This window comes from Microcaecilia unicolor, chromosome 9, assembly GCF_901765095.1.
Source record: "Microcaecilia unicolor chromosome 9, aMicUni1.1, whole genome shotgun sequence".
In the NCBI taxonomy this organism is placed as follows: domain Eukaryota; kingdom Metazoa; phylum Chordata; class Amphibia; order Gymnophiona; family Siphonopidae; genus Microcaecilia; species Microcaecilia unicolor.
Genome location: NC_044039.1, coordinates 222,126,198 through 222,141,374, shown reverse-complemented (window position 1 = coordinate 222,141,374; position 15,177 = coordinate 222,126,198). Strand labels below are relative to the sequence as shown.

General features: G+C 46.9%; 1 protein-coding gene across 4 annotated transcripts in view; it reads left to right on the top strand.

Moving 5' to 3' along the window:
- Nucleotides 1-689: 689 nt before the first annotated feature.
- The window catches only part of TMEM63C (transmembrane protein 63C), a 169,591-nt gene continuing 155,103 nt past the window's right edge, over nt 690-15,177 (top strand). For all 4 annotated transcript variants that reach the window (XM_030214815.1, XM_030214812.1, XM_030214813.1 and 1 more), the window contains exon 1: nt 690-881. The gene's annotated coding sequence lies outside the window, so the exon portion shown is untranslated. The remainder of the gene's footprint in view (nt 882-15,177) is intronic.

Genomic DNA, 15,177 nt, shown 5'->3' with positions numbered 1-15,177 from the left:
TATCTCCCCTCAGAGGGAGAAGGGAATCAGAGTGTGAGAGTCTTTAAATGATTGTGACGCTCCTAATGAGTGAGTGAAGGGGCTGAAATCATTCCTGAGTGAGAGAACAGACTCAGAGAGTGTGAGAGCCTTCAAATGAGTGTGAGACACTCCTAGTGAGTGAGAGAAGGGGCTCAAAGTGTGAGAAGGAGAGAGCCTTTAAATGGGTATGCCACACTTGTGAGAGAATTTGCATTCCTTGTCAGAGCAGTCTGAATAGATACTAATTTCTTTCAACTGTTTATTTTAAAGAGTGAACAGCCTGTGAAGGGAGGGTTACTTATAGTCCTCATTCAACTGGGTCTTTTCCCATAGACACAGAAATGACAGAAGTCTGAGTGTAGCTCTCCAGGGAATGGCAGTGGTAGTTTGCAGACGGTGCCTTGGCTGGGGTGCTGGACCGATGAGCTTATTTGCTGGATGGTGCTGCCACCTCCCTGGAGGAAGGGCAGTAGGGCAGACAAGTGAAGCATCACTCTTTCCCTTCCCAGCAGTGACAGCATTTAGCAGCCTCCTCCTTCAGCTTTGAGTTCAAATTCTTGTCTTTGTCGACGGTCCCTGGGCTGACAAATGTACCTTTGTTGCGATGCCTGAGCCATTGGAAAGCTGTGAAATCCTGTGCAGGGTTTCTGGGCAGTCACACTGCTGCTGCCCTGCCTGCTTGCCTGCTGCTGATGTAAGAGGGAGGAGCAGACTTGGCAGATGATCCCTGCCAGGGGATGTTCTTCCTGGTAATTCGTAGACAGCCCCTGGGCGATTGAGGTCGGTCTCCCTTTGCTGCTGGTGCTGAAAGGAGGAGGTGAGCGGGGCCCTGGGAATTATTTCAGCAGCAGCACCTGCAGGTAGGTGTTCAGGATTTTCATAGCAGAGACACACTGCACAGCGTGGCACAGCTGGTGTGTGTTGGCACTCCTGGGTCTGGCACTGCATGAAACAAGCAGGATGCAATGCATGTTCCTGCTTTGCACGGCTGGGTTTATGGAGATATCCGTGTGTGTGTGTGTGTTTGTGTACCGGAGAAGGCAGCAGTGTGTGTGTGAGGGAGACAGGATCTGCCCAGCTGTGATGAGGTTTCTGTATCCACGGATTCATGTGATATTATTGGATCCTTCTTATGGTGCCAGCAGATTTCAGAGAAGGAAGGGGGGTGGGAGGGGAATGAGACTGCAAGAGAGATCCAGAGACAGACCCCACTTGGTAAATACTAGAAATCAAGACTCATCCTGCCAGCCTGCACCAGGGCTCCAGGCGGGAGGGGCTGATCCCAATAGATACAGACGGGTATGTGCGTGGCAGAGAGAAGGGTGGATCCGGAGCTCAGACACAGGTGCTTCATTCACAAGTTGGTCCTGGGGTGGGATGAGAGTTGGGGGAGGGGTGCAGTGTTTCATTCTGAGGTTAGTCCTGGGGTGGGACGAGAGTTGGGGAGGGGGTGCAGTGTTTCATTCACAAGTTGGTCCTGGGGTGGGATGATAGTTGGGGAGGGGGTGCAGTGTTTCATTCTGAAGTTACTCCTGGGGTGGGATGATAGTTGGGGAGGGGGTGCAGTGTTTCATTCTGAAGTTACTCCTGGGGTGGGACGAGAGTTGGGGGAAGTCCTGGGGTGGGATGAGAGTTGGGGGAGGGGGTGCAGTGTTTCATTCTGAAGTTACTCCTGGGGTGGGATGATAGTTGGGAGGGGGTGCAGTGTTTCATTCACAAGTTGGTCCTGGGGAGGGGGTGCAGTGTTTCATTCTGAAGTTAGTCCCGGGGTGGGATGAGATTTGGGGGAGGGGTGCAGTGTTTCATTCTGAAGTTCTGGAGTGGGATGGGAGTTGGGGGAGGGGGTGCAGTGTTTCATTCTGAAGTTAGTCCTGGGGTGGGACGAGAGTTGGGGGAAGTCCTGGGGTGGGATGAGAGTTGGGGGAGGGGGTGCAGTGTTTCATTCTGAAGTTACTCCTGGGGTGGGATGATAGTTGGGGAGGGGGTGCAGTGTTTCATTCACAAGTTGGTCCTGGGGAGGGGGTGCAGTGTTTCATTCTGAAGTTAGTCCCGGGGTGGGATGAGATTTGGGGGAGGGTGCAGTGTTTCATTCTGAAGTTCTGGAGTGGGATGGGAGTTGGGGGAGGGGGTGCAGTGTTTCATTCTGAAGTTAGTCCTGGGGTGGGATGAGAGTTGGGGGAGGGGGTGCAGTGTTTCATTCACAAGTTACTCCTGGGGTGGGATGAGAGTTGGGGGAGGGGGTGCAGTGTTTCATTCACAAGTTACTCCTGGGGTGGGATGAGAGTTGGGGGAGGGGTGCAGTGTTTCATTCTGAAGTTCTGGAGTGGGATGGGAGTTGGGGGAGGGGGTGCAGTGTTTCATTCTGAAGTTAGTCCTGGGGTGGGATGAGAGTTGGGGGAGGGGGTGCAGTGTTTCTTTCTGAAGTTAGTCCAGGGGTGGGATGAGAGTTGGGGGAGGGGGTGCAGTGTTTCATTCACAAGTTAGTCCTGAGGTGGGATGAGAGTTGGGGGAGGGGGTGCAGTGTTTCATTCTGAAGTTAGTCCAGGGGTGGGATGAGATTTGGGGGAGGGGGTGCAGTGTTTCATTCTGAAGTTAGTTCCGGGGTTGGGTGAGAGTTGGGGGAGGGGGTGCAGTGTTTCATTCTGAAGTTAGTCCCGGGGTGGGGTGAGAGTTGGGGGAGGGGGTGCAGTGTTTCATTCACAAGTTAGTCCTGAGGTGGGATGAGAGTTGGGGGAGAGGGTGCAGTGTTTCATTCTGAAGTTAGTCTTGGGGTGGGATGAGAGTTGGGGGAGGGGTGCAGTGTTTCATTTTGAAGTTAGCCCTGGGGTGGGATGAGAGTTGGGGGAGGGGGTGCAGTGTTTCATTCACAAGTTAGTCCTGAGGTGGGATGAGAGTTGGGGGAAGTCCTGGGGTGGGATGAGAGTTGGGGGAAGTCCTGGGGTGGGATGAGAGTTGGGGGAGGGGGTGCAGTGTTTCATTCACAAGTTAGTCCTGGGGTGGGATGAGAGTTGGGGGAGAGGGTGCAGTGTTTCATTCTGAAGTTAGTCTTGGGGTGGGATGAGAGTTGGGGGAGGGGGTGCAGTGTTTCATTCTGAAGTTAGTCCCGGGGTGGGATGAGAGTTGGGGGAGGGGAGTGCAGTGTTTCATTCTGAAGTTAGTCCTGAGGTGGGATGAGAGTTGGGGGAGGGGTGCAGTGTTTCATTCTGAAGTTAGTCCTGGGGTGGGATGAGAGTTGGGGGAGGGGGTGCAGTGTTTCATTCTGAAGTTAGTCCTGGGGTGGGATGAGAGTTGAGGGAGGGAGTGCAGTGTTTCATTCTGAAGTTAGCCCTGGGGTGGGATGAGAGTTGGGGGAGGGGGTGCAGTGTTTCATTCACAAGTTAGTCCTGAGGTGGGATGAGAGTTGGGGGAGGGGGTGCAGTGTTTCATTCTGAAGTTCTGGAGTGGGATGAGAGTTGGGGGAGGGGTGCAGTGTTTCATTCTGAACTTAGCCCTGGGGTGGGATGAGAGTTGGGGGAGGGGGTGCAGTGTTTCATTCTGAAGTTAGTCCTGGGGTGGGGAGAGAGTTGGGGGAGGGGGTGCAGTGTTTCATTCACAAGTTAGTCCTGGGGTGGGATGAGAGTTGGGGGAGAGGGTGCAGTGTTTCATTCTGAAGTTAGTCTTGGGGTGGATGAGAGTTGGGGGAGGGGGTGCAGTGTTTTCATTCTGAAGTAGTCCCCGGGGTGGGATGAGAGTTGGGGGAGGGGGGTGCAGTGTTTCATTCTGAGTTAGTCCTGGGGTGGGATGAGAGTTGGGGGAGGGTGTGCAGTGTTTCATTCTGAAGTTAGTCCTGTGGGGGATGAGAGTTGGGGAGGGGGTGCAGTGTTTCATTCTGAAGTTCTGGAGTGGGATGGGAGTTGGGGGAGGGGGTGCAGTGTTTCATTCTGAAGTTAGTCCTAGGGTGGGATGAGATTTGGGGGAGGGGTGCAGTGTTTCATTCTGCAGTTAGTCCTGGGGTGGGGAGAGAGTTGGGGGAGGGGGTGCAGTGTTTCATTCTGAAGTTCTGGAGTGGGATGGGAGTTGGGGGAGGGGGGTTGCAGTGTTTCATTCTGAAGTTAGTCCTGGGGTGGGATGAGAGTTGGGGGAGGGTGTGCAGTGTTTCATTCTGAAGTTAGTCCTGTGGTGGGATGAGAGTTGGGGGAGGGGGTGCAGTGTTTCATTCTGAAGTTCTGGAGTGGGATGGGAGTTGGGGGAGGGGGTGCAGTGTTTCATTCTGAAGTTAGTCCTAGGGTGGGATGAGATTTGGGGGAGGGGGTGCAGTGTTTCATTCACAAGTTAGTCCTAGGGTGGGATGAGATTTGGGGGAGGGTGTGCAGTGTTTCATTCTGAAGTTAGTCCCGGGTGGGGTGAGAGTTGGGGGAGGGTGTGCAGTGTTCATTCTGAAGTTAGTCCTGGGGTGGGATGAGAGTTGGGGGAGGGGGTGCAGTGTTTCGTTCTGAAGTTAGTCCTGGAGTGGGATGGGAGTTGGGGGAGGGGGTGGCAGTGTTTCATTCTGAAGTTAGTCCCGGGGTGGATGAGAGTTGGGGAGGGGGGTGCAGTGTTTCATTCTGAAGTTCTGGAGTGGGATGAGAGTTGGGGGAGGGGGTGCAGTGTTTCATTCTGAACTTAGCCCTGGGGTGGGATGAGAGTTGGGGGAGGGGGTGCAGTGTTTCATTCTGAAGTTAGCCCTGGGGTGGGATGAGAGTTGGGGGAGGGGTGCAGTGTTTCATTCTGAAGTTAGTCCTAGGGTGGGATGAGATTTGGGGGAGGGGTGCAGTGTTTCATTCTGAAGTTACTCCTGGGGTGGGATGAGAGTTGGGGGAGGGGGTGCAGTGTTTCATTCTAAAGTTACTCCTGGGGTGGGATGAGAGTTGGGGGAGGGGGTGCAGTGTTTCATTCTGAAGTTAGTCCTGAGGTGGGATGAGATTTGGGGAGGGGGTGCAGTGTGTTCATTCTGAAGTTGGTCCTGGGGTGGGATGAGAGTTGGGGGAGGGGTGCAGTGTTTCATTCTGAAGTTAGTCCTGAGGTGGGATGAGATTTGGGGGAGGGGGTGCAGTGTTTCATTCTGAAGTTAGTCCCGGGGTGGGGTGAGAGTTGGGGGAGGGTGTGCAGTATTTCATTCTGAAGTTAGTCCCGGGGTGGGATGAGAGTTGGGGGAGGGGGTGCAGTGTTTCATTCTGAAGTTAGTCCCGGGGTGGGGTGAGAGTTGGGGGAGGATGTGCAGTGTTTCATTCTGAAGTTAGTCCCGGGGTGGGATGAGAGTTGGGGGAGGGGGTGCAGTGTTTCATTCTGAAGTTAGACCTAGAGTGGGATGGGAGTTGGGGGAAGGGGTGCAGTGTTTCATTCTGAAGTTAGTTCCGGGGTTGGGTGAGAGTTGGGGGAGGGGGAGCAGTGTTTCATTCTGAAGTTCTGGAGTGGGATGGGAGTTGGGGGAGGGGGTGCAGTGTTTCATTCTGAAGTTAGTCCTAGGGTGGGATGAGAGTTGGGGGAGGGGGCCGCAGTGTTTTCATTCTGAAGTTCTGGAGTGGGATGGAAAGTTGGGGGAGGGGGTGCAGTGTTTCATTCTGAACTTAGCCCTGGGGTGGGATGAGAGTTGGGGGAGGGGTGCAGTGTTTCATTCTGCAGTTAGTCCGGGGTGGGGAGAGAGTTGGGGGAGGGGGTGCAGTGTTTCATTCTGAAGTTAGTCCTGGGGGGGGAGAGAGTTGGGGGAGGGGGTGCAGTGTTTCATTCTGAAGTTAGTCCTGGGGTCGGAGGTGTGTTGGTTGAGTGGGTGGAGCGCCTCATTCCGGTTAGTCCTGGGGTGGGATGTGAATTTTGGGGAGGAGTGCAAATTTTCATTCTGAAGTTAATCTTGTGGTTGGAGGAGGGTGTGAGGGAGGGAAACTGGGGGGGGGGGCACCTTTGCAGCAGGAATGAGAGACCCTCAGCTTGCCTAAGAAATGACAGAATTTTTAGCAATAAAGTTACCTGGTTTTGTGAGAGTTTAGGTGTAAATGATGACGTCTAGAGAGTGCTTTTAACTCTCCTTTTGGAAAAGTTTAAGGCAGTGAGTCTTGTGTTTTGGGTTTGTTTTCGAATGTTAGGTTTACCTCCTACACAATGATCTTTGCTGTTCTGGCTTATTGCTGGGTGCTTGACTTCTGTCATCCACTTCTTTTTAGAAGAGGTTTTGACCCTGTACCTGCGAACTCACTTTACATGTGATTTGTCCCTCAGCTGTAGGCTTATTTCCATCTCCCCTTGTTGTGATCATTCAATTGCATGGTTTCCTGGAGAATATCTTTGCTTGAACCATTTCCAGTGGGGTCCATGGCACTGAGACCCTGCTGTATGATCTTCCCGCTCAGTGGATTGGAGGTGGTGCCGGCCTGCTGGCACAGTGGGGATCTCATCTGCATTTGATTCTTTAACTCCTGCTACTTATCCTCTCGCACTGAGGATACGTCTCCAAGTGCTGCCCGGGAGGGAAGGTTAGGACAGCTGTTGTAGTTGGTGATTCGATCATTAGGCATATAGATAGCTGGGTGGCTGGTGGACGTGAGGATCGCCTGGAGACTTGCCTGCCTAGTGCGAAGGTGGCGGACCTCACATGTCACCTAGATACGAGTCTAGATAGTGCGAGGAGGAGTCTGCTGTTTTGGTACATGTGGGTACCAATGACATAGGAAAATGTGGGAGAGAGGTTCTGGAAGCCAAATTTAGGCTCTTAGGTAGAAAGCTCAAATCCAGATCCTCTAGGGTAGCATTTTCTGAAATGCTACCTGTTCCACGTGCAGGGCCCAAGAGGCAGGCAGAGCTCCAGAGTCTCAATGCGTGGATGAGACGATGGTGCAGGGAAGAGGGTTTTAGATTTGTTAGGAACTGGGCAACATTCTGGGGAAAGGGGAGCCTATTCCGAAAGGATGGGCTCCACCTTAACCAGGGTGGAACCAGGCTGCTGGCGTCGGCATTTAAAAAGGAGATAGAGCAGATTTTAAACTAGAAATGGGGGGAAGGCCGACAGTCGCTCAAAAGCGCATGGTTCGGGAAAAGGTATCTTGCAAAGATACCTCACAAACAGGGAAGATAGGGTTTCTGGATAGTGAGGTTACACAACAGACTGTGGTAGGCCAGGTGCCCTCAAATACAACTAAAGATCAGACAAAAGATGTCAAATCAATAGTGTCAGGTACTAAGCATCATGCAAATAAGAACAACAAACATACTCTGAAATGTCTATATGCAAATGCTAGGAGTCTAAGAAATAAGATGGGAGAGTTGGAATATATTGCACTAAATGAAAAATTGGATATAATAGGCATTACTAAGACCTGGTGGAAGGAGGATAACCAGTGGGACACTGTCATACCGGGGTACAAAGTATATCGTAATGATAGGGTGGACCGGATTGGTGGAGGGGTAGCATTGTATATTAACGAGAGCCTTGACTCAGATAGATTACAAATTCAGCAGGACACAAATCACACCTTTGAATCACTGTGGGTTGAAATTCCATGTATAAAAGGGAAAAAAATGGTGATAGGAGTGTACTACCGTCCGCCTCGCCAGGATGAGCAGGTAGACACAGAAATGATAAAAGAAATCAGAGACGCGAACAAAATGGGCAATGTGATAATAATGGGTGACTTCAATTATCCAAATATAGACTGGGTAAATGTAACATCGGGACACGCTACAGAGATACAATTCCTTGATGAAATCAAGGACAGCTTTATGGAGCAACTGGTGCAGGAGCCGACGAGAGAAGGAAAAATTCTAGACTTGGTCCTTAGTGGAGCGCATGATCTGGTGAGGGACGTTATGGTACTGGGGCCGCTTGATAACAGTGACCATAATATGATCAGTTTTGACATCGACCTTGAAGTAACTGTACACAGAAAGTCAAATACGTTAGCGTTTAACTTTAAAAAAGGAGACTATGATAAATGAGAAGAACGGTAAAAAAAAAACTTAGGGGGGCAACTGAGAGAGTAAAAACTGTACAACAGGCGTGGACGCTGTTCAAAAATACCATCCTGGAGGCCCAGGCCATACATATTCCGCAAATTAGAAAAGAAAGACGGAAGTCCAAAAGACACCCGGCCTGGTTGAAAAGTGAGGTGAAGGAAGCTATTAGGGCTAAAAGAAACGCCTTCAGAAAATGGAAGAAGGAACCGTCTGAAAATAACAAGAAACAGCATAAGGAGTGTCAAAGCAAATGCAAGGCGCAGATAAAGAAGGCCAAGAGGGAGTATGAAAAAAAGATAGCATTAGAGGCAAAAAAACATAGTAAAAATTTTTTTCGATATATTAAAAGCAGGAAGCCGGCAAAAGAATCGGTTGGGCCACTGGATGACCGAGGGGTAAAAGGGGCGATCAAGGAAGACAAAGACGTAGCGGAGAGACTGAATGAATTCTTTGCTTCGGTCTTCACCGAGGAAGATTTGGGTGGGTTACCGGTGTCGGAAATGGTATTTCAAGCGGACGAGTCGGAGAAACTTACTGACTTCACGGTAAACCTGGAGGACGTAATGGGGCAGTTCGGCAAACTGAAGAGTAGCAAATCTCCTGGACCGGATGGTATTCATCCTAGAGTACTGATAGAACTGAAAAACGAGCTTGCGGAGCTACTGCTAGTGATATGCAACTTATCCTTAAAATCGAGCGTGGTACCGGAAGATTGGAGGGTGGCCAATGTAACGCCCATTTTTAAAAAAGGCTCCAGGGGAGATCCGGGAAATTATAGACCGGTGAGTCTGACGTCGGTGCCTGGGAAAATGGTAGAGGCTATTATTAAAAACAAAATTACAGAGCACATCCAAGGACATGGATTACTGAGACCAAGTCAGCATGGCTTTTGTGTGGGGAAATCTTGCCTGACCAATTTACTTCAATTCTTTGAAGGAGTGAACAAACATGTGGACAAAGGGGAGTCGGTTGATATTGTGTAACTGGATTTTCAAAAGGCGTTTGACAAGGTACCTCATGAAAGGCTACAGAGGAAATTGGAGGGTCATGGGATAGGAGGAAATGTCCTATTGTGGATTAAAAACTGGTTGAAGGATAGGAAACAGAGAGTGGGGTTAAATGGGCAGTATTCACAATGGAGAAGGGTAGTTAGTGGGGTTCCTCAGGGGTCCGTGCTAGGACCGCTGCTTTTTAATATATTTATAAATGATTTAGAGATGAGAGTAACTAGCGAGGGTAATTAAATTTGCTGATGACACAAAGTTATTCAAAGTCGTTAAATCACGACAGGATTGTGAAAAATTACAAGAGGACCTTACGAGACTTGGAGACTGGGCGGCTAAATGGCAGATGATGTTTAATGTGAGCAAGTGCAAGGTGATGCATGTGGGAAAAAGAACCCGAATTATAGCTACGTCATGCAAGGTTCCACGTTAGGAGTTACGGACCAAGAAAGGGATCTGGGTGTCGTCGTCGTCGATAACACACTGAAACCTTCTGCTCAGTGTGCTGCTGCGGCTAAGAAAGCGAATAGAATGTTGGGTATTATTAGGAAAGGTATGGAAACAGGTGTGAGGATGTTATAATGCCGTTGTATCGCTCCATGGTGCGACCGCACCTTGAGTATTGTGTTCAATTCTGGTCGCCACATCTCAAGAAAGATATAGTAGAATTGGAAAAGGTGCAGCGAAGGGCGACTAAAATGATAGCGGGGATGGGACGACTTCCCTATGAAGAAAGACTAAGGAGGCTAGGGCTATACAGCTTGGAGAAGAGACGGCTGAGGGGAGACATGATAGAGGTATATAAAATAATGAGTGGAGTGGAACAGGTGGATGTGAAGCTTCTGTTCACGCTTTCCAAAAATACTAGGACTAGGGGGCATGCGATGAAACTACAGTGTAGTAAATTTAAAACAAATCGGAGAAAATTTTTCTTCACCCAACGTGTAATTAAACTCTGGAATTCATTGCCGGAGAAAGTGGTGAAGGCGGTTAGCTTAGCAGAGTTTAAAAAGGGGTTGGACGGTTTCCTAAAGGACAAGTACATAAACCGCTACTAAACGGACTTGGAAAGATCCAAGATTCCAGGAATAACATGTGTGGAATGTTTGTACGTTTGGGAAGCTTGCCAGGTGCCCTTGGCCTGGATTGGCCGCTGTCGTGGACAGGATGCTGGGCTCGATGGACCCTTGGTCTTTTCCCAGTGTGGCATTACTTATGTACTTATGTACTTAGTGAATCACCTCAAGTTGGTAGGAGGATGCTAGGCTGGTTTCATTCCTTTTTGATTGAGTAGAATCAGGGGAGGGGCAAACCACAGTACATGTGAAGAATCTGCATGATCATGCATGTTTAATTAAGGACACTTTCACATTGCATCTCTGCCCCAAAACATACCTAGACATGTGTCATGTAATGGTACACACCATAGGAGCCAACTTTTCAAAATTATTGGGGTGCTAAGCCCATCCCTGGATACATAAAAGGACTTTTCTCAATATTGGGGATGTTCAAGCACCCACAGAGTCAGCTCCAATGGTACATGCTGTTTTATCACAGTGATATAGATAGATATAAAACCCCTGGAGTAATTTTACACATGCAAAACCAGGTTTCTAAAATTATCCCCAGTGTATGCAGGTGAGTAAGGAGTTTCTCCTGGAGAGATCTGAGCATGGGAGTTCCTATTGGCTCTTCATTGTCTGTCTACCCAGCTGTTTTGTTCTTGAAGCCCAATGTTAGGGATTTAACGCAGACCGTGTTTGACTGTTTTAGTGCACTCAGATTTGCCTCAAACTGAAATACAACTGAGGCAGGAACAGAATCAATTTATATTGTCTATGGCGTACTCTCAGCCTTGTACCACGCAAACTATTAAGGGATTTTGCCCACTTATTGAGCTGACTAAAGGAAACAGGAAAAGAGGCAAAATGAGTACTGGAGACCAGGGCGACTTTAAAATACGAAGACCTTTTAATGGGCACTCCAGTATTTAACACGTATGTACAGTAGAGGAATGATGAAAAGTAAAAAGCAGATTGTCCAAAGGATTAAAGTAAATTGGTTGCAACATTGATCATAACACACCATTAAAGAAACATTTCTAGGCCTCCATGGTGCAACCTCACTGACTTCCCTGGTTAGCGCTTATGGTTTTCAGCAGCTTCAAACTTGAGGGCCTCCTGGGGGGAGGGTCTTTGTTAAGGCAATTGAGTGATGGGGGGGGGGTTGTCTTTACTGAAGACAATTGAGTGATTGTAGGGGACATTGTGTTTGTTGAATGCACTTAGGGGTTGGGTGATGGCGGAGGGATATTTCGAACCATGTTGTGGAGGAATAGGGAAGCTGGCATCAAGATGGGGGCTGTCTTCATGGGACTAATAACGTTCGAATTTAGGAGGCACATAGTCATGCCTTGAAGCAGGTCTACATCCCAACGTCCAGATTTCAAGTTTATTATCAAGTTTCAGGTTTATTAAGTATTTGATATACCGCTCATCAGTGGACTTTCTGAGTGGTTTACATTGTTACAAATTTAAATTGACATGGAATACAGCTTTGGATAGTAAAGAAAAAAATAGAAAAGAATAATAAAAACAGTAGATGGGGTGGAAGAGGTATCTCAGCAGTGATTTGCCCCCTGTCCTCCACGAGGGACAGAAGGTGAAAGGAAAGGAGTAAGGGATGATTCTAGAGTAATGGTTACCTGTCAAAGGCATCTTGAAACAAACATTTCTTTAAACTAGAGCTGTACCAAATAGCATTTTTTACTGAATATGAATAATGAAAATTATTATTTGGCCGAATACAAATACCGAATACGAATAGTGGGCATTGGGCTTTGACATAACAAATAATAAAAAAAGCAACGTGAAATCAGAGATCAAGTGTTTATTCAAAGTAGAGACCCAGATTATTTGTATTTGAATTTAAATCGCTATTCGACTGAGTACAAATAATGTATTCGGGTTTGAATCGAATATGAATATTCAGTAGAACCCTACTTTAAACTCTGCTTGAAGTTTTGAAGTGAACATTCTAATCTTAGTAATATAGGGGGTGAGTTACAGAGGGAGAGGGCTTGTCACACTGAAGATCTTTGTTCTGATAGTGTCTGGCAAATAATACGGATTGAGGGAACAACTAGGCAGTTGTGTTGTGAGGCTCTTATTGCTGTACTAGTGACATATGGAATTAGTAATCGTGATAAATGTGGTGGTAATTCTGGGTGATGAGCCAGCATCTGGGTTTTGAATATTATCCTGTGGTTGACTGGTAGCCAGTGTTCCTGGAGGAGTAAGAGGGTTACGCAATCAAATTTTGAAGAGTTGGTGATCATTTTATGGTCATGTTCTATAGGTATTTGTACTCGTCAGATCTCTGAGGTGCGATCTCCATTTAGCAAGGCATTAAAATAGTCAAGTTGACTGCTTTGGATTTGGAACAGCTGGTTCGGAAAGTGACACATCGTCTTGGCATGTTTTAGATCAAATTTTTATAGCGTCTAATTTGCTACAGAATTTATGTGGTATGATGGAGGTTACACCAGTTGGGTGGTGGGATCATTTTTTATTAACCTTTTATTGAGTTTTCTAGAGCAGGTTGAGAAAAAGAAGGCACAGGTGCAATGGCATCCGTGTTTTCAGATTGAAGAGTTATGGTCTGTTTGGAGACCCTCTCTGGTTATTGATGAAGAATGTTTTTTGAATGAAGCTGTGGATATTTGGCATGGTTTGTTGAGTTTGGCCTTGGATGTGGTGGCTCCTGTGAGGGAGATAAAGATGACTTTGAGATTTCAACCATGCCCATGGAAGACAGGTCCATTATATAGAGAACGGTGCAAATTAAAACAATCTGAGTGGGGGCAGGGATTGGTCTTTCAACTACAGGATATATGAGTAGGGTTGAGGCATGGATGTGTGAGAATGGTCTTGTATTGAACTTGGCTAAAACAGAGGTTATGGTTGTTGGAAGATCAAAAGAAGATTTGTGGCCTAATTTATTGGTGATTGGTGATATCTGAATTGAAGTACAGGGGGAGATTATCTTGTTGGACAGACTGGATAAACTGTACAGGTCTTTCTATGCCGTCATCTACTATGTTACCACGTTATATTACTATGTAACTACCCAACAATTTTAACTCATATGTGCTACTTTATATGTATACCTGACCTTGATTTGTATCTACTATTTTCAGGGCACAGACCGTAAAAGTCTGCCCAGCACTAGCCTCGCCTCCCAGCCACCGGTGCTTCCACCCAATCTCCGCTAAGCTTCTGAGGATCCGTTCCTTCTGAACAGGATTCCTTCATGTTTATCCCATGCATTTTTGAATTCCATTACTGTTTTCATCTCCACCACCTCCCACGGGAGGGCATTTCAAGTATCCACCACTCTCTCCGTGAAGAAATACTTCCTGACATTTTAGTTAGACTCTAAGCTTACCATGTTTATGTTTATTAAAATGTTTGATATCCCGCCATTTCTGAATGCAGGTCAAAGCGTCAAATAGTTAAAACAATTACAAATTTATAAGTTAAAAATGAAAAAAGAGCGCCAAAATAAAACGGGAAAGCAAAAGACCAATCATCGAGAGTCATCCACACTTACATACTATAAATAGATCAGAGAGGTCTAAGCACGTGCTGAGGTTGATCGTGTGATTCAGTCTTCTGTTTTTCAATTACATCTGTTATATAGGCTGAGGCTAATGTTGTGAAGTCTGATTTTCGGGGTGTGGTACAGGCTTTTGTTTTGAGTAAACTAGACTACTGCAATGCCTTGTACCGTGGACTGATGAGTACTCAGTGCAGGGCATTGCAGATTGTTCAAAATACGGCAACCAATCTGTCTGGAGTTTCAAAATCAGCTCATATTTCTCCGGTTCTAAAACAATTCCATTGGCTACCGATGTTTTATAGAGTAAAATGTAAAGTATTATCTTTAATTCATCAAGTGATATATTTTAAAGATGTCTTATGTGTGTACCGCCCAAATAGAGCATTGCGTTCGGAAGGTGCAGTATGTATTAACCACAATTCATTACGCAGCCACACGGGCATTGGTATTCTCTGTTGCTGGAATATTATATTGGAATGAACTTGTTGACCAGATATGCCTATGTGTGGATAGACTCCAGTTTCAAAATCTTCTCAAGAGACACTTGTTTGTTGCAGCATTTTTTTGAATAAACTTGGAGATGGTGGAACGGTACTGACGCTTTGATTGGTTTTTTATGGTGTATGTTTTTATTATGTATTATTGGAAACCACCTAGGAGTTAGGCAGGGTATAAGTTTTTAAAATAAATAAATAAACAACTGACTGAATATAAGATCCTTAGTTGGATATATGTTGTCTAAAGTTCAGATGTCGATCAATTTACAGTTGTTCCAAAGGAGACATATTGGATCTTCAAATTCTAATTGGAGTTATGGGTTTAGTGGTGACGTTACGAGCGGACATCTTGTACCTTATTAGGATTTAATATTGATGTATGTGTTCCTAACTAATTGGCTGTCTGGTCTAGTTTGTCATTTAAAGACGTGACATCCTAGGAAGAGTCATAGTCTGTGGTACTAGGGATATGTGGTACTAGGGATATGTCGTTTGCGTATACGAAAGGGGTCAGGTCTCAGCACCTCAGTGTGATTTGAGACTCCTATTTAGATCTTTGTTCAGAGATTAGGCATTAAGGGATCCTTTTACTAAGGTGTACTGAAAAATAGCCTTCGCTGTTGTAGACGTGTGTATTGGATGCGGGCAGGTCCATTTTTCAGCGCCTCTGCAAAAAAGCCTTTTTTGGGGGCGGAAAATGGACGTGCGGCAAAATGAAAATTGACTCGTTTCTGTTTTGGGCCTGAGACCTTACCGCCGCCCATTCACTTAGCGATAAGGTCTCACGCATTAACTGGATGGTAATCATCAGCGCGCGTAGAATGCCGATTACTACCTGGTTAGCGCCCTACTACTGGACAAAGTGAAATTAACGCCCGGGCCGCATTGGGCGCGTGTAGGTGGCTACGTGGCTTAATAAAAGAGTCCCTTCGTTGCAAAGGTATTTGGTAAGATGCTGTTTTTACAGTGGTTTAATTTTCTGGATCCCCCTGGTCCTTGGGTCACTTTACTTCCCCATTTGGATTATTGTAATTCTTTATCAGTAGACATGCCAGTCTTTAGAGAGTGTAATA